Here is a 19,912-nt window from a genome sequence, read left to right as displayed (position 1 = left end):
CTACAGTGGTGTTAGGCATGATTCCGACACCATTTTTTTAGGCTCCCTGAGTTTTCTTTCAAGTCTTCTTTTAAATGGCATTTTGGATGCCTAAGTTAAGGTGCCATTTATAGAATATGGGCCTTAGAGTTAAGTGTAACATAGGAAGTACATATTGGTATACTACCCATCAATCTGAGTGGTTTATAATGCATACTAACATTTAAAATAAAATAGAAGAAATTGGAAATAAAAGTAACAATTTCAAAGAGAGAGAGAGAGAGAAGAAAAAAGTAGACAGGTGCAGCATCTATTATTTTTCCTGATTTCAAGGCCATTTTCTTACATACCTTTCCTGCTGTAATAAGTGATAAACTAGCATCCACGTTTGTTTGTTTTTAATATATCTTTTTGTCTTTATTTGTATGTTTATAAAATCAGGGCTCCTTTTACTAAGCTGCGATAGCGGTTTTAGCGTATGCTTAGCATGCACAGAATTGCGTCAGCATTGAGCTGGCATTAGTTCTAGCCGCTTAGCGTGGGTTTAGCGCGCGCTAGAAACGCTATCGCAGCTCGGTAAAAGGAGCCTTAAGTTTACAATAAACCATATTCATTGTACAATAAAATATAATGCAAATGTTTGACCTAAACAACATCAAACCACAAGCAAAAAGAACAGAGAAAACAAAGAAAAAGATTAGCATAGATACAAAAAACAGTTGCGATATCAAGAAGAGGATCCACACATGAGTGAATAAGTACACTTTTATGGACTTCCATTTTGACTGAAATTGATGGTATTTCATATCTTTTTTTGACTATACTGTATATGCATGCCTCATACCTTTAGGTCAAGTAAACCATATTCCACCATTTCAAGTATGTAACTTGGGTAAGAACTTTCCAAAAGTGTAAGATATGTTTAATAACTAAAGCAAATAATACATCTAATAAAAGACAATCATCAGTAGATAAAATAGTAGCAACTAATGAAGACTTTAAAATTATGACCTTATAGGTAAGTGGAGTATTGAGATGAAGTATTTAACTTATAGGGCTCCTTTTACAAAGGTGCGTTAGGGCCTTAATGCGCAGAATAGCGCACGCTAAATTGTCCTGCGTGCTAACCGCTACCGCCTCCTTTTAAGCAGGTGCTAATTTTTCAGCTAGCACGCGCTAATCCGGCGTGTGCACTAAAAACGCTAGCGCACCTTTGTAAAAGGAGCCCATATAGAGGGCCAAAATGATTTAACATGCATGCATTGAAATAAAATATGTCTAAAAGAGACAATTTCAGAGTTACAAGACCAACACATTTGAGTATATGTTGAGTTTATAGCATGCGATCTAATAGGTATTCATTAGCTGGAGGCTATGTGTTAGGAAAAATAAACTCTGCATATTAGAAATAGAACAAGGCACATGAAATATAGAAGGCCAAATATAAGTCCTGAGGCCCAATTTACATTTCTTTCTTTTTTTTTTTAATATTCAATAAATATTTTATTAGATTTTAAATAAATAAAATACTCCGGTCCCGCTCTGCGCCGCTCACTGAAACACTGCCTCCAGTTCTCACGGGACTTGCGGTTCTCGCGGCAGCCATTCAGAAAGCTGCTTAGGGCCGGGCAGGAGCTCCAAAAGCTTGCTCCTGCGGGTGCCGGCCTGGGTCCGCTGCTGGCTTCTGACTGCTGACATCAGCAGGAGGTGACTCAGTACAGGATACACCGCTGAACCACCAGGGAAAAGGTACACGGGGGAGGGGTAAAAAATAGTTAGTATAGTTAGTTTTATAAATTATTTATTTAACTCCACCAATCTTGCACAATACTAAATTAGGTTGATAAAAAGAGGGTATCACCTTATTTTTGCACGGGATACACATACTGTATTAACATAGGCCGACTTACGTCCAGATCAACTTGCAACCTATCAGAACCAATTGCGGTTGTAAGTCGACGAGGACCTGTTCTACCTTAATTATCCCACCACTGCGCATGCAAACTGTTACCCATCATTGAAAATTATCCTTGGAACCATCCTACCACCCTGCAAACTGCTTTGATCCCCCCCCCCCAAAAAAAAAAAGAACAATTGGCCTACCACCCCAGAAACTGTTCTGTCTCAAAAACTAACCCCATAACCTGCCACACCACACTTAGGCATCTCTGTCCCCAAAATGTACCCATGCAAATTGTCCCACCACCCTGCAAATTGCCTACCCCCCCGAATATTACTCCTCATAACTGCACTACCATCCCACAAATTGCCCACATTCTGAAAAACTACTGCTTCTCAACTGCCCCATTGTACCACCATCCCACAAACTGTGAAGTAGAGAATGACACGGTGAAAAAATTGGTCCCCGTCACCGCCCCGTCCCCGTCTCACCATCCCCGTCACCGCCCCGTCCCCGTCTCACCATCCCCGTCACCGCCCCGTCCCCGTCTCACCATCATCTTCACCGCCCCGTCACCGCCACTGCCACCCCATTCACCGCCCCGTCACCGCCACTGCAATCCCATTCACTTTTCTTTATTTACGTATAAAGGAAACATTCTTTAAAACTTTAAAACTTAGTTAAATATTAGTTAATAACTATACAAAAACAAAACACGCAGAGAAAAAATTAATTAATATAAATTCTCAAAACTGACACATTTTGATCACTAAATTTAAAATAATTATTTTTCATACAGTTTTTCAATCACTAATCTTCCACCACCCCTGGGGCTAGCAATGCAAAAACAAACACGACATGTACTTTAAATGCTTACAATGTTAGCCTATATGGTAAGTAGACGCGGCCGCTGTACCTAATCGCGGCAAAGATCTCCCTGCCGTGATTAGCATAGTGACCGCGGCTACGGCTGCAAGTCTCCACTCCCCCCAGCGATCACGGCAGGAGGGCACCCAACCCCTCCTGTAGACCCCCCCAAAGGCCCTCCCGACAATCGCAGCAGAAGGGTACCCAACCCCTCCTGCCGGTCCTCCCAATGGCCTCCCCTAAGATCGCCGGCAGGAGGGTACCCAACCCCTCCTGCTGGACCCCCCCCCCAACCCCCTTAGTCTTACTTTCCAAGTTGGACCGGACGGCTCCTCACACGTATGGCCAGCAGGCTTGCCTCCGTCCAAATGAGGCGGGCCCGCCCCTACCCTGCCCAACCCACAGGATCCTAGGGCCTGATTGGTCTAGGCACCTAAAGCCACTCCCGCTATAGGAGGGGCCTTAGGTGCTTGGGCCAATCAGGCCCTAGGATCCTGTGGGTTAGGCAGGGGAGGGGAGGGGCGGGCCCGCCTCATTTGGATGGAGGCAGGCCTGCTGGCCAGACGAGCGAGGAGCTGTCCGGTCCAACTTGGAAAGTAAGACTAAGGGTGGTGTTTCGGGATGGCGGGGTTTGTTGGGGGAGGGACCGGCAGGAGGGGTTGGGCACCCTCCTATTGGCGATATAGGGGGCCGTTGGGGGTGCCGGCAGGAGGGGTTGGGCACCCTCCTACCAGTGAGGGCGATCGTCGGGGGGGGGGGGCGGGTTCTATTGGCAGGAAGGGTTGATCTGACAAATGAGGAGCACGGTGAAAACACAGGTAAATTGCGGTTCCTAGAGGGGGGGACATTGGCCTGCGGGGACAAATCTATTCACCGTTTTTGCGGTCGGTGAAAGGATTTGTCCCCGCGTCTGCGGCGATTTGCTAATGAGGTCACCATAACCCGCAGCCAAACCGCAGCCACGCAGCGGTTCGCTGCGGGGATCGCTCCCCGTGTCATTCTCTACTGTGAAGCTCATACATCGATATTTCTGAACCTGCAGTTGGACTGCCATAGTCTTCATTCCAGGGTCACAGTGAGAAGAACTTTATACGTTTTGACATGGCAGATGAGTGTCTGTGAGAGTACGCCAGAGGTGTATGATTGAATTTTGTGTTAAACTTGGAAAGAGCAGTAATGAAATTCTTGAAATGTTCCCAACACTGGAAAAACAGCTGTGCAGAAAAAGTTCTCTCCAGATGATGAAATGACAAATGCCACAGCCGCAGTGCTAAAAGTGATGTCACAAAATAGTCTACTGCACCTGTTTGAGTCATTTTTGAAATGCTGCAAAAATGTATTGAATGTGAAGGATACTACTCAGTAAAATAAAAATGCTCAAATCCTGCGTAGTCATCTGATTCTGAATAAAAAACAACCCAACGGTCTCTTTATTTTTCAACCAGCCATCGTACAATGAACTATATGTCACAATATCATTGCAATATCATTGCATTTTTTAATTTGTTGTTTTTAGGTGCCTTCGACTCAAATTTGAGTCCTAGCAACTTGATAATGATATCAAGTTTTCATGGCAGAATACAGCAGTAGATTGCCGGCCCTTTCTTCTGCGCAGTATAAGTTCGATGTTGTCACCATTGTCGCATCAAATGCGATCTTCCGCTTCCAACACTGCCCATCTGCTGTTGCCCAGATGGGTGATACAGCGTTAGTGTGACATCTCCGCTGAAACCTGCCTGCCTTGGAAGGCCCTGCCGGTGGTGAAACTACCAACGGCATAGCTTTCAGCTTCTCAGATGTACGCAATCCCTAGTGGCATGACGAGCCCATGTACCGTGACTGGAGATAAGAGACTGTCCTGTCAGCTGAACTGGTGACAGATTCTGCAACCCTCGTATTTTTGCTGGGCACTATTTTCCAAAAACACTGCTCCCCCAATAATAATGCAAATGCAGTTATCATTGTCAGTTTCTGCATGATGCCTTGGATGGCATTTGTTTGGGGGGGGGGTTTCAACAGGGGTGGGGGTGGGTTCTTACCTTCATACCTCTTACCTATCTCTATAATTCTCTCTCTCTCCCACTCCCCCCAATCCTAGCCTTTGTTTTCCTTTTACTTCCTCTCCCCTTCAAGATTCTTTTCCACTATTACCCTCATGGACAATGGCATATATTACTCTCTTTCCCCCTTCATATAAATAGATGCAAAATAAAAGAAAATAATATAAGGTGATACCATTTTATTGCACTAATTAAACCCATTTTTGACAAGCGTTTGTCATCATAATCTTCTTCAGAAGATTCTACCTTAGAAAACTTGTTAAAAATATATTTATCCCCCCCCCCATCCAAAGAAAAAGGTATCACCTTATTTTTTTTTCTGTTTTATTCTTCTAGCGAAATAACATTCGTACTTTATAAACATTGATTTCAGCCTTTTTCTCCTCCTCAAATACTTAAACATTAATGTCTCTCCCTCTTACAGACTCAATACCTGCTCACACTCAATACCTTCTCTTCCCTCACATTTCTCCATTTATCTCCTCTCCTTGGATACCATCTTCTCACCTTCTCCAGTGGCATCTCCAGCCCCAGTGCATTGCTTGCTTCCTCCTTCCTACAGGCAAAGAGTGGCACTTCTTACCTAGGTCTGCCTTTTCCTCCATCAGTTCCTCAGATGATTGAACTCACAATTAGAGAATGACACGGGGAAAAAATCTGTCCCTGTCACCGCCCCGTCACCGGCCCACCATCCTCTGCACCGCCCCGTCACCGCCGTTCCCTTCACCGCCCCGTCACCGTCACCGCCATCCCTTTCACCGCCCCGTCACCGCCACTACCATCCCATTCACCGCCCCGTCACCGTCCCCGCTGCATCCATATAAGCCTTAGTACTGTAATATTTAGCTTATTCCTTTCTTATAAATCAAAGTTCCTGCTGCTGAACTAGAGAAAGAGATGTTTATAAATTTTTATCAACACAACTAATATACTATTTTATCCTAAAGCAAAAATAAATAAATAAATATAATTTTTTTTTTCTACCTTTGTTGTCTGGTTTCTGCTTTCCACATCTTCTCATTGAATTCCTTCCATCCACTGTGTGTCTTCTCTCTGCGTCTTCCATTTGCTGTTACTGTGCCTCTCCCTTAACCCCCCCCCAATTGGTCTAGCACCCATCTTCTTCCCTCCGCTCCCCCATAGTCTGGCATCTGTCTTCTTCCCACTCTGTCTTCCACATTTCCCTTCGGGGTCTGTTCCTCTCCACCCTCCTTCAATGTCTGTTCTATTCCTTTCCACCATCACCCTTCCCCCCCCTCCTTTACCATCTGTTCCTTTCTACTACCCTTCAGCTCCTCTCGCGTGGCCTATCTACCTTCCTTCCTCTTATTTTCATGGCACGTTACAATGTAATTTGTGCAAGCCACTGGAGCCTGCAAGCTCGGTCCCTGTCCCATCCCCACAAACCATCTCGCTTCTGTGCTCCTATTTTCTCCATTTCTAATATCTCCCCTATGTATCTGTCATTGCCCCCCCTGTGTCCATATACCATCCCCATGGCATGTCCCCTTTATGTCTCTGTCCCTATGCCCCATGCACATAATTTCCCCTCTTTCTGTTACCTTCCTGTGTCCAGATTTCCCCTATCTTCCTCTTCCATACCAGTGTGTCTCTTCTTTTCAACCCCATCTAGCTTTTTTCCCTCTTTCTTCCCCCCCACCCTGCTTCTAGCATCTGGCTCACCTGCCTGTCCTTCCCTTTCTTTCCTGCTGTGGGTTTTTCTTTCCGACTTCATCCCCTTGGCCCAGAATCCTTTTCCCTTTCACTCCCTCCTTCCAATTTGAGCCGGGAACACTAGCGATCGCACGGTCCCCGCAGCCACTACCTGCCTGCCCAATCGATCCTAGTGTTTAGCCAGCTCTCTCCCTTCTCCTCACCTTAGTTTATAGGTTTTCTTTTTTGGCGACCTGCACGCTTTCCCAAAGAGCCGCGCACGCGCGGCTGCTCAGTGTTCAATCTTCTGCTCTGCTGCAACTTCCTGTTTCCGGTTGCGTCAGAGCAGAAGATCGAAACTGAGCAGCAGCAGCGGGTGCGGGTGCGGGTCGCTGAAAAAGAAAATCTACAAACTAAGGTGAGGAGAAGGGAGAGAGCTGACTAAACACTAGAATCGATTGGGCAGGCGGGTGTGAGCTGCGGGGACCGCGCAATCCTTCATGCCTCACTGCGGGGACAAGACCATTCACCGCCCCGCGGGCGGTGAATGGCCTTGTCCCCGTCGCCGCAGTGACTGCTAGTTTTCTTCCCCGTTTTCGGCGGGTGACCCGCGGCTAAAATGCGGTGGCCGCGGGTAAACCGCCACCGTGTCATTCTCTACTCACAATGTCTATGAGTCCCAGAAACTGAGCAGCAGCAGCGGGTGCGGGTGCGGGTCGCCGAAAAAGAAAATCTACAAACTAAGGTGAGGAGAAGGGAGAGAGCTGACTAAACACTAGAATCGATTGGGCAGGCGGGTGTGAGCTGCGGGGACCGCGCGATCCTTCATGCCTCACTGCGGGGACAAGACCATTCACCGCCCCGCGGGCGGTGAATGGCCTTGTCCCCGTCGCCGCAGTGACTGCTAGTTTTCTTCCCCGTTTTCGGCGGGTGACCCGCGGCTAAAATGCGGTGGCCGCGGGTAAACCGCCACCGTGTCATTCTCTACTCACAATGTCTATGAGTCCCAGAAACTGTGGGGTTCCGTGGGTCATACTTTAGATCAGTGGTTCCCAACCCTATCCTAGGGGACCCCCCCCCCCCCCAGCCAGTCGGGTTTTCAAGATATCCCTAATGAATATGCATGAGATTTTCATACCTGTCACTTCCATTATATGCAGATCTCTCCCGTGCATATTAGGAATATCTTGAAAACCTGACTGGTTGGGGGTCCCCCAGGAAAGGGTTGGGAACCACTGCTTTAGATTGTAGCTGCCAGAGGAAGGGGCAGATGTGGCATGATGTTCTATAATCCTCCTGCCAAAGAAAATAAAAGCATGGAGCTGGGTCTGCCACAATCAAAGCCCGCCGATGACCTTTCTATGATACAACAGCTGAGAAATTGTGATTATGGGAAAGACGGAAAACATATTTTTTTTTCAGAAGTGATAGTTCCCCACCCCCATCCCTGTAGTCTACATGCAGTGCTGTTAAAAAAAGAGAGAGAGAAAATTGATTTATCATATGCAATTTGATTCACTTCTCTGCTTTCTACGATACATAGATTGCATTAGAATCTGAAAACACAGAAGGGAATGTGCTGGCGAGGCTTGGCTAGTTTTTAAGATGGATCTGTCTGTTCCCTGTCGTATTTGACTGCACTTCAGTACTTACATTTGTTTTTAAAGGTTAGCCTTAATCCACCTCAGCACCAGTACACTCTTTGTAATGCCTAGGGAATTCTGTTTAAGTAAAAGACCATATAACACTGTTAAGGTTTTTACTGTACGAGCTCAGGGGTCACCCCTTGTCAAGGTTCTGAGGTTTGATGCTTAGTGAACTGACTCTACAAGACTGCAGACAGTAAACCAATTCCTTCAGAAACCTATGAGCTTATCACTGAAGAATGTTTGAATTGCAGGGCTTCTCCCAGCTCTCAGAAGATTAAACCACCCACAAAAAAAAAGGAAAAAAAAAAAAAAAAATTCTCTGGAAAACAGTTGTAAGCAAGAATGTCTGGGATGAGTTACCAGTCAAAATCCAGGCAAGGAAATAATGACCAGAAATGTGCAATATATCAGTTCCTGTCTGGGTCTTTAACATGGCTACTAAAATATTCATAGAATATTAGTTATATAGAGTCACTTTTTTGTCACAGTCCCCCTGTGTGCAAATGTTCATTCCTTAGACATACATTAGGGTGAGTAGTTAATAAAATAGTAGCGGTAATGTGCATAAGTTAATTCTTAATTAGGCATGAATTGATGCTAATAACCAATAATAGCTGATAATTGCAGTTATCTAGCACTAAAATGGAGGCTACATGTGTACGATAGTTGCTGTATTTGGTGTGAATTGCACTAATAACCAATAATAGGCAATAATTAGAGTTAATTAGAACTAACTGACACTCATCTGCAGTTCTTTGCGTAACTGCAGTTAGGGCCAGATTCTATAAGCGCTGTTGGCGGTTGCCTGAAAGAAATCACACGACGACGCCATTTATAGAATCGTGACTTTGTGAAAGGTAGGCGCCGGAAATGAAGGCCGTAATATAGCTTTCACATATATTACAGCTAAGGAGGCACTTTATGATGCTTAACACCACTTCTGACATTAGCCACACCTAAAGTGGCATTAGGGAATTACATGGAGACAAATTTTTCCCCGTCCCTGCAGCAACTCAATTTCCCATCCCGTCCCCGCAGGTTTTCTCACTGTCGCTGTCCCTGCCCCAGGCCACTATGCTCAGCCTTAACCGCACAAACCTCAAACACTTATGATTTCAAAGTGTTTGAGGCTTGTGCAGATGAGGACAGAGCTTAGGCACTGGTGGAATGAGGCATTATGACATCACAATCTGAGCTCTAGAATGTTGTTACTTATGATATTAAAGTGTTTGAGGCTTGTGCAGATGAGGACAGAGCTTAGGCACTGGTGGAATGAGGCATTATGACATCACAATCTGAGCTCTAGAATGTTGCTACTTAGGATTTTAAAGTGTTTGAGGCTTGTGCAGATGAGGACAGAGCTTAGGTACTGGTGGAATGAGGCATTATGACATCACAGTCTGAGCTCTAGAATGTTGCTACTTAGGATTTTAAAGTGTTTGAGGCTTGTGCAGATGAGGACAGAGCTTAGGCACTGGTGGAATGAGGCATTATGACATCACAATCTGAGCTCTAGAATGTTGCTACTTAGGATTTTAAAGTGTTTGAGGCTTGTGCAGATGAGGACAGAGCTTAGGTACTGGTGGAATGAGGCATTATGACATCACAATATGAGCTCTAGAATGTTGTTACTTATGATATTAAAGTGTTTGAGGCTTGTGCAGATGAGGACAGAGCTTAGGCACTGGTGGAATGAGGCATTATGACATCACAATCTGAGCTCTAGAATGTTGCTACTTAGGATTTTAAAGTGTTTGAGGCTTGTGCAGATGAGGACAGAGCTTAGGTACTGGTGGAATGAGGCATTATGACATCACAGTCTGAGCTCTAGAATGTTGCTATTTATGATATTAAAGTGTTTGAGGCTTGTGCAGATGAGGACAGAGCTTAGGCACTGGTGGAATGAGGCATTATGACATCACAATCTGAGCTCTAGAATGTTGCTACTTAGGATTTTAAAGTGTTTGAGGCTTGTGCAGATGAGGACAGAGCTTAGGCACTGGTGGAATGAGGCATTATGATATCACAATCTGAGCTCTAGAATGTTGCTACTTAGGATTTTAAAGTGTTTGAGGCTTGTGCAGATGAGGACAGAGATTGCAGGAATGGGACAGGGACAGTGACAAAACTTGCGGAGATGGGATGGGGAAATTGAGTTTCTGCAGGGACGGGGAAAAATTTCTCCTCCATTGTCAGTCTCAGACTCCATTCTTTCTACCTTTCTTTAATTGCTGCACTGTACACCTGGAACACACTTCCTGAGGGAGTCGGTCATGCTCCTTCTCTGACCTTATCCAAATTGGCCCAGATTCTATAAATGACGCCTAAAGTTAAGCACCTAAATTAGTGCACCTAGCCAATTTAGGCACATAAATTAATTATTTAAAAAGATCAATACCGATAATTGGCAACTAACCACTTGTAATTCACGTTATTCGCACTTAATTGGGTGTCAGACGTCTACCATTTTCAGATAGGTGCCTAATCCAAGGCACCTACCATAAAGTAGGTATGGTTAGAGGGACAGATCATGGGCGTATTTTATATGTAGACCTCTAACTTAAGCCCCTAACTTAGATTAGGACATCTATTCATATCTAAGGCCACTTTAGGTACCACTAGTCATGATTCTATAAAGTGCGTCCAACTTTTAAAAAATGTGTCACATTACTAGGCGCCTGCATTTTAAGTGCCATTTGTAGAATTGGGCCCATTCTAACCTCAAAGGGATTTGACTGGGCACTTTATAGAATCGTGCCTAGTGGCACCTAAAATAGTCTTAAGCATCGCTAGGCATCCTAACTTAGGTGCACCACATTTATGCCAGGGTTTTCTTGGCCTAAATACTGTTGCCTAAGTCCAAATCAGGTGCCTACATGTAAAACATGCCCATGATCTGCCCCCCTAACCATGCTTACTTTATGGTAGGTGCCTTGGACAGGGCGTTTAACTGAAAATGGTAGGCGCCTACCGAGTTAGGCACTTATCATCCAATTAAGTACAATTAACATCAGTTACAAGTTGTTAATTACCAGTTATCAGCGTCAATTAAGCTTTTAAAATATTAAGGCCTAGATTCATTAAGGGCATGGATCGGATCCGATCCTTGAGGGATCCGATCCATGTCCGGGGGGGGCTGATTCACGAATCGCCCTCATGCCCTCTGTAGTGACCCCGATGCATGCGCAGACCCTCTGTAGAGGGTCTGCGCATGCTTAAAGAGCAGCAACCTTTTTTAAAAAAAAAACTTTATTAAACTTTTTAGTCAGCCCAGTAAGCCCATGGTTTTAACCTGCTTTAAACCCATGGTGGAAGGCCGGGGCAGAGAGCAGGAGAGTCCGGGGCACAGAGTTGCAAAGTCGGGGCAGAGAGAGCAGGACAGTCCGGGGCACAGAGCGGCAAAGTCGGGGCAGATAGCAGGAGATGCAGTCAGAAAGCAGCGAACGACTGGTCCCCAGCAGTCGCTTGTTTGCTGATCGGCCAGCCCAGTCGGTGTTGCAGTTTTTGGTCGGTGTTGCAGTTTTTGGTTAGTGAATCACTGCCTGCCTACATTTGAATGGCGTTCCCCCTTATTTGCATGTGCAGATCGGAGGATGATCGGGACAGAGGTTAGTGAATTGGATCGGAGGGAAATCGGGTCGCAAAGGGGTCGCAAACCGATCGGTACACGATCGGTTTGCTTAGTGAATCTAGCTCTAAGTCATCACAGTCTGTCCAACAAAAAAGTAGGTGTCAGGATTAGTATAGGGCGGGGGTCGGCAACCTGCGGCTCCAGAGCCGCATGCGGCTCTTTTCCACCTTTGCTGCGGCTCCGGTAGTGTGTCACGCAGGCATGCAGTTACAAGTCCGGCGTCGCGGCGGGAAATAGCCATGCTGAGCAGTGAGCTCAGCACACACAGATGAAAGCCTTGCTTGCTGATTGGTCCGGCGGCCCCGCCCCGCCCCGCCGTGCCGCCGGACCAATCAGCAAGCAAGGCTTTCATCTGTGTAGTGCTGAGCTCACTGCTCAGCATGGCTATTTCCCGCCGCGACGCCGGACTTGTAAGGTGCACGCTGAAAAAGAAATCCTGGCCAGGGTCGGTGTCATGCTCCGGAGATCTACAGCCTTCCTATCTCCCTCTCCCTTCCCCTGCTCCGCGGCTCTCTTCGGCAACTCAGCAGCAGCGATCGACACAAGCTTCTGACGTCGGGGCCTACCCTCTGCGAGTCCCGCTTGTTTCAACTTCCTTTTTCCACAAAGGCGGGACTCGTAGAGGGAAGGCCTCGATGTCGGCAGCTTGTCTTGATCACTGCTGCTGACAAGTTGCTGAAGAGATCCGCGGAGCAGGGGGGTGTTGCCAGGTGCAGGTAGAAGGGAGAGGGCCAGATGCAGGACTCGTGGGTGAGGGAGGGGAAGAGAGAGAGAAAGAGAGAGGGGAGGGAAACAAAAGGAAATATTTCATACTGGGCTGGGCCGGAGTGGAGGGAGGGTGGAAAGATTCTAGCTACAGGGTGCAGTAACAAAGGAAAAGGGGGGGAAAGCTGAAAATGGAGATAGTGACACAAAGAAGAGAAAGGGTAAGCAGGACCTACTGAATAAGGATAGAGATACAGAGGGGACATGAAGAGGAGGTGAAATAGAGACATAGAAGTAATGCTGAAAAAGTGGGGGGGGGGAGATAAAGACATTGAAAGGGCAAATGGTGAACATGGCGTAAAGATAAGGACAGAGACAAATGAAGATTCTGAAAAAGTGGTGAGATAGGGATATAGGTGAGATGGACACAAAGAAGGGGGATGCTGGAAAATAGGTGGAATGGTAATTCTGACAGACACAGAAGGGAAATGCTGGATCAAGGAGAGATGGGGCTCAGGCTGGATGGAATGAGGAGAAATGCCTTGTTGGCCCGGAACTTCCTCTCCTACATCAGAATTGACGTCAGGGAGCGGAATGCTGGTCAGCGCAACACTTCTGCAGGGAAAGCTTGGGACGGCGGTGGCTTGGGGGCTGTTCCCCGATTGCGGTGGCAGCAAACCGAGTGTCTTGGGGGACGGCACGGAGACAGAAAGAAGGGGGAACAGGGAGACAGAAAGAAAAAGTTGGGGGAGAGAATGAGGTCTGGAGGAGAGGAAACATACAGGAGGCTGAAAGAAAGGAAGAAAGATTGGATGCACAGTCAGAAGAAGAAATTGCAACCAGAGACTCATGAAATCACCAAATAGCAAAGGTAGGAAAAATGATTTTATTTTCAATTTAGTGATCCTGTATATAGCATTAAGATAAGAAACAATATATGCAGTGTTAGATTTGTTTTATAATGGTTTTGCGGCTCCAAGTTTTTTTTTTCTTTTCGAAAACGGGTCCAAGTGGCTCTTTATGTCTTAAAGGTTGCAGACCCCTGGTATAGGGGGTGGCATTAGGGAGGAACTGGGGGTTATGCAGGTGCCGGTAATATTCAGTGCTGGGACCTGGATAGCTGAGCCTTTGATCCTTACTATATATATTGTTTGTTTTTTTTTTTTTTACTGAACTTTTTTTGTGCATAATTAAAATTAGCACCTGGCCATTAATGGGAATTATGGAAAATTGGCCGTTTTACTGCTGTACTAGAAGTGGCTCGGTGCTTGGGAAAGACCTGTGTTGGGGTTAGCGCCGGCCACTTTTTAGTGCAGCGTAGAAAAAAGGGCCCCAAAGTTTGTAAGCCCACCTGGGACAGATAAAGTACCTTATATCATATATGTAAACTGCTTTGGTTCTACCACAGAAAGGCAGCATGTCGAATCCTTGATCCTTTACCACTAGGAGTCAGCCTGCAAAAAAGAAAAAAATAAATAAAACACTGAAACCTGACTCGGAAAAATCTCACAGCATCAATGAGGTCAGCAGTATAGGAAGGGAAGGAGACTCCCATGACTGTTGAACCATGCGTCCCCCCCCCCCACTCTTTCATGCCGCGCCCACTCTTTTCTCCTTCCCCCCCATGTGCACCCCCCACCCTCCCACTGGTACCTTGATAATCTTCGCCAGCAGTAGCAAGCAACATGTCCAACCTGTTGCTCATGCTGGCCTTTGCTCTCCCTCTAATGTCACTTTATGGTTCTGCAACCAGGAAGTGGCATCATAGGGAGAGCCAAATCAGTACGAGCAGCAGGTCGGAGATGTTGCTCGCTGCTGCCGATGAAGATTTCAAAGGGAAGGGTGGGCAAAGAGGAGGAGAAGTGCCGGCGCCTCAGCCAAGATAGTGACTGGGGCTGTCTGCCTCCCACCCCCACTCCTTACAGTGCCACTGACTCAGGCATAGCTCTTAATGCATCCAGAGGCATGGAGAAATGTAAAAAAACACACACAAAACAAACATAAAAAGCAAAGCACTTACTAAGAGCTCCTTTTACAAAGCCGCGCTAGAGCCTTAACGTGCGGAATAGCGCGCGCTAAATTGCCACACGTGCTAGCCGCTACTGCCTCCTTACGAGCAGGCGGTAGATTTCCGGCTAGTGCAGGCTATAGCGCGTGCTAATCCGGTGCGTGCGATAAAACCGCTAGCGCAGCTTTGTAAAAGAAGCCCTAAGTTTCCAAGTTTATTTTAAATTCGTTATTCCGCTTATTATATTATAAGCAGAGTACATAAATATAAAATAAGGTGATAAGCATAAGTGTTGACTTAGACTGAGACAAAAGTGTTGACTTAGGGCTCCTTTTATTAAGGTGCGCTAGTGTTTTTAGCGCACGCAGGAAATCACCGCACACTATACTTCTAGAACTAACGCCAGCTCAGTGCTGGCATTAAGGTTTAGCGTGTGCGGCAATGTAGCGCACGCTATTCCCCGCGTTAAAGCCTTAGCGCACCTTAGTAAAAGGAGCCCTTAGACTTAGACAAAAAGAAAACAAAAGTGGGGGGGAGAAGAACCCCATCGGTAATTAGAAAAGTAAGACGATTAAGGGTAGTACAATAGGGAGGGGTCCTGTCTGGAAGAAACTCGAGAAATAGGGGTTCATAAATCAAAGGCATCTTTGAACAAGAAGGACGTCAACTTTGATGTACAGTGGTCTAGTAGAGGTTCTTCTCTAATATGGATTGGGATGGAATTCCAAAGTTGGGGGGAAGTTGTCGAATAAGAAATAGAAGATCGAGCTGTGTCATAGTTTATATGGCGTAGTGAAGGAATTGATAGCAGATGTTGGGATTGTGATCGGAGTGATTTTGAGGGAATTAGAAGTCTATCTGAGACTTCAGGGGCATTGGTTGTTTGAGTTTTAAAGCAAAAGAGTTAACTGCATACTGCGAGTTGTACATACCGGTATATGTAAGCTAAAATCAAAACATTTAAGATTGTTCTGCTTCATTTCACTTAAGGCCAGTGGTCATATGAAGAGCGTAAATTATATCATAATCTTGTCAGTGAGAAAAACAGTTGACAACAGATCTGGCAAAGAATAGGAGGCATAAGAGGCTGAGGTTTGAAGCCTAAAGTCCACTGCAGATTCTACAGTATGGGAGCGGGAAATGGGGGTATATCTTTTGTTTTGGTATTATTCCTGATGGTAATGATGGATGGGGGAGGGAAGTTTTATCTTTTGTATAGATACTGATTGATTATAAGTGCTTGGTTGATTATTATTATTTATATATAAATTATATTGCACTTTTTGTTGGCATTAAAAATTAAAAGTTAAAAAAAAACCAACATATTTATTGAAAAATAAAAAGAACATTTCTCAAATTTAAAGCCTTGTGAGCCATGGACCTTATTATCGCAGTATATCCTAGACAGAACCAGGTTCGCTTAAAAAAATCGATGAATCTGTGAAAATGTGAAATGGATTTCATTGCTTCATCAGCTTGGCTTTCTTACGATTCAGATTGCCAAGTTTATTTGATATTTGATATGCCGCAATGGAAGAACATCTACGCCAGGGGTGTCCAACCTTTTGGCTTCCCTGGGCCGCATTGGCCCCCCCAAAATTTTCTGGGGCCGCACAAATGCGCAAATGCTGCAGCAAGACAGAGGAGGGAGTTGACAAGACGGTGAACACCTGGGAGCAGCAGAGGAAAACATTTCATTGCCCTCGACCGGGGCCGCACAAAATACTTCACGGGGCCGCATGTGGCCTTTGGGCCGCAGGTTGGACACCCCTGATCTATGCGGTTTACGTATAAGACTAATAATTAAAATAGTATAAATAAAGGTAGAACTACAATATCAATAGTAAAGGCCAGAAAATAAAGAATTAAAAGCTGATTTTGTGCTCCCTGTTTCAGATTGGTCTCAGTGAGGCTCCTTATTTCATTTTGCAAATTATTAGACAAATGCATCTATAAACAGGAAAGTTTTTAATAATGTTTTAAAACATTCGAGATTAGTTTCTGTTTGAATGCAATTTGGAGGGGCTGCAAAAAAATGATCTTTATACCTGATTCAATTTCACATGCAAACTTTTCCAAGTTTCAATTTTATTTCGGTCTTGATATACCACTTTTATAAACAAAGTGGATTCCAATTTATACAAAGTATTAAAAGTTTTTTTTTTAAAATATAAAATAGGGGGAACAAATTCACAGTTACGGTACAGACATAACATGATACATATGGGCAGATGGGGAGGATACATTGCTTAAAATAAAAGAAAGGGGAGGCAAAACGCAAAAGGAATAAAAGGGATCTTTAATGTAAGACCTGATGTTTGAGGTTTTTGAATAAGGAAAGCTAAGTATAAATCTCAAAAGCATCCCTGAAAAGAAATGTTTTGAAATTAGATTTAAAGTTGTTGAGATTCTTTTCTTGTCTCAGGGTCAAAGGTAAGGCATTCCACAGTGTGGGTGCGGTTACTGAAAGATTGTTTTACGTGTTGTATCATAAAATAACTGACGAAATGAAGGGACCGCTAAAAGATATTGTCTGGAAGAGCGTAGTGTCCTATGCGAATCATAAGGGATCAGCAATCTGTCTATAAATGAGGGAATGTGATTAGATTTGATTTTGAAAGGAAGGAGTAGTATTTTAAAAGTAATCCTATGTGAAATAGGTAACCAGTGAGTTTTTCTGAGGAAAGGGGTTACACGGTCATATTTTTTAGCATCTTAATCTGTATATATGATAGAAGGTGACATAAAGGGGGAGGTTGGGATTCTATAACTGATGCTCAGACTTAGGTGTCAGGATGATCTGTACTAAACTAGGATTCTGCAAAGGGTTCTCTGCATGGGATACCCTTTTCGGAATACTAGATTAACGTGAATCTTGCTCCTCGGGAATATTTATTGGACATGTATTAAATCAAATTGGTGTTTTCAGAAAAGTTTTACGGTTTGTTAATAAACTGAACGTATGCTAACTGTTTGACCTATACTTGCACGCCTAAGGGGTTTGTAGGTTCCTTTGGTTTTTTTGTGTAGTGGCTTGTTACACATGAGAATTGGCCCTGAAGCAGTAGACAAAAATTTAGGTCTACGAAACGCTGGCCACGTTGGTATCGCATGATATACGAGCGCTGCTAAAAAATGAAAGCTAAGTACTTTTTCTAAAAATATTATTGCTAAGCACCTATTCTTTCATTTGAATGCTTAATAACAACTTAAAATTAGAAGAATATAAGTGATGTCAGTTTGGTCTCTAATGAATGAGTGTAGACACCTGATATATCACATCAGAGGAATTATTTTTAACGTAAGAATTGATAGGATGTTTTACTAGAAATAAAATACAAAACAGAAAATATAAAGAATAAAAAATAAAACACAAAGAATAAAAAATAAATAGTTACATTCTCTTTAAAATATCTAGAGCACATTTAGAGTATAGGATAGAATACACTTGGGAAGGAGACCGATGATTGGAGCAAAGGAGCATGTGACCACGTTGAACTTTTCGGTCTATGAAAAACGACTGTGCGTGGGCTCCGTTACTGAGGTCTCTTCCTAAATATAGTCTAACTACTGGTGTCATACACCTTTATTCTATATATATGGGATTATTCAGATAATAAATATTTATGATTTCTTTCCCATTAGGGGACTCCACGATAGTGTAGTTTGTAGGTTTAAGAAAGGAGTGGCCCAGAGGTTACAGCTACAGCCTCAGCACCCTGAGGTTGAGGGTTCAAGCCCTGTGCTGCTCATTCTGACCGAGGGCAAGTCACTCAATCCTCCATTGCTCCAGGTATGTTAGAAAGATTGCGAGTCCACCGGGACAAATGAATCGGTACCTGAATGTAAACCACTTAGGCAATTACTATATATGGTAACTAAATAAAAAGAAGGGGATAGGACTTGATATCTTTGCTTTTATTATCCCCCTGTTTTAGAAAACCATAGTGCGGATTTTAGCACTGGCTGTGGCAGTAACAGCTCCGACACTCATAGGAAGTCTATGAGCGGCCGAAGTGCTACCACCACGGATGGTGCTAAAAACCTCGCTACAGTTTGTAAAAAAAAGGGGGGGGGGAGTATGTTTGTTACATAGTTTATTTGTTTTTATTATGTTTCTTATATGGATGATATATAAATGTTTAAAATAAATAAATACCGTCTCTCTGTGGTTACAATCAAAGTAGTTTACATATATACATAGGTTTTTATTTTGTATATGGAGCAATGGAGGGTTAAGGGCTCCTTTTACAAAGGCGCGTTAGCGGTTTAACGCACGTAATGGTGCATGCTAAACCGCCAGACGCGCTAGCCGCTACTGCCTCCTCTTGAGCAGGTGGTAGTTTTTTGGCCAGCGCGGGGTTTAGCGCGTGATGAAAATTCGCGCACGTTAACCCCGCTAGCGTGCCTTTGTAAAAGGAGCCCTAAGTGCATTGCCCAGAATCACAAGTAGCTGCAGTGGGAATCAAACCCAGTTCCCCACGTTCCTCTTGCATCTTCCAAATCCTTTATCAGACCATAACAAACCTCTGTTTTTTTTAAAAATAATTTTGCGCAAATATTTGATTGTGCTGCAATTGCTGTTCTCTCTCTCTCTTTTTTTTATTTTTATTTTTTTCCTGATATTCAACCTCCGGTGATGAAAAAGATTGTGGGTAAATCGAACCCACTGTGACCAGAAAAAAAATATCTCTTACCCTATGAAAGAACACAGCTGACGAGAGATAGACTAAAGAAAGTCAGAGTGCTTTGGGTCTCCAGCTAATAAATAAGGAATCCTGGAAGTCTTATGTCAACAATCCGGAGACTGCAATTTGAAGTGGAATTTAAATCTGAATGCTTGAAACGATTATGAACTGCTCCAAAAACAAGATCTCATTCACAGCCTCCAAACTGCCTACTGTAACTTTACTTCCTCGACTAGGCATCTGAAACTGTAAGGCATTGAAAACAGAATAGAAACCAGGGTGCCTTCAATAGCCTCATTGTAGGAAAAAGAAAATAAACTATCAGACCAACCTTTAATTTCAAGGTGAAGGGACTTCTGTAGCAGGACCTCAGCATGGTTTGTGAGACAACCAGTCTCCATGCAAAACGTGCATCTTTGGCCCATTCAAAGTTGGCTACTGAAAGCAGTGGGTGAAAATAGGTTAACATAACCAAGAATTATAGCCCGAAATTATGTCACCATTACCTCAGAGCAAATGTGTCTTTAGTTTTTTTGTTACTCTTCAAATAGCTGTTTTGTGCTGCCATGGTCTAAGCGCTGCTGGAACCCTGTCAATTCTTCACTGTATTTGTTTTATTCGAGCCCCAGGAAGGAAAACTCTCAGCTGATTGTAAGAGCTCTCTGTTACCATCACAAAAGATCCCCTTCTTTGGGGAGGAAAAAAAAGCTGAATTTATGCTATGAGATCATCAAGTTAAAAAGAAAAGAAAAATGCCTTTCCACCACCCCCC

At 44.2% G+C, this 19,912-nt stretch overlaps 1 long non-coding RNA gene across 1 annotated transcript in view; it reads right to left on the bottom strand.

Moving 5' to 3' along the window:
• Positions 1-444: 444 nt before the first annotated feature.
• The window catches only part of LOC117366324, a 60,361-nt gene continuing 40,893 nt past the window's right edge, over positions 445-19,912 (bottom strand). The window contains exons 2-3 of the long non-coding RNA XR_004540558.1: positions 13,814-13,898; positions 445-1,709 (exon numbers count right to left, since the gene is read on the bottom strand). This is a non-coding gene — a long non-coding RNA (uncharacterized LOC117366324). The remainder of the gene's footprint in view (positions 1,710-13,813; positions 13,899-19,912) is intronic.

Source organism: Geotrypetes seraphini, chromosome 9, assembly GCF_902459505.1.
Source record: "Geotrypetes seraphini chromosome 9, aGeoSer1.1, whole genome shotgun sequence".
NCBI classification, from domain to species: domain Eukaryota; kingdom Metazoa; phylum Chordata; class Amphibia; order Gymnophiona; family Dermophiidae; genus Geotrypetes; species Geotrypetes seraphini.
This window is presented reverse-complemented; position numbering and strand designations above follow the sequence as displayed.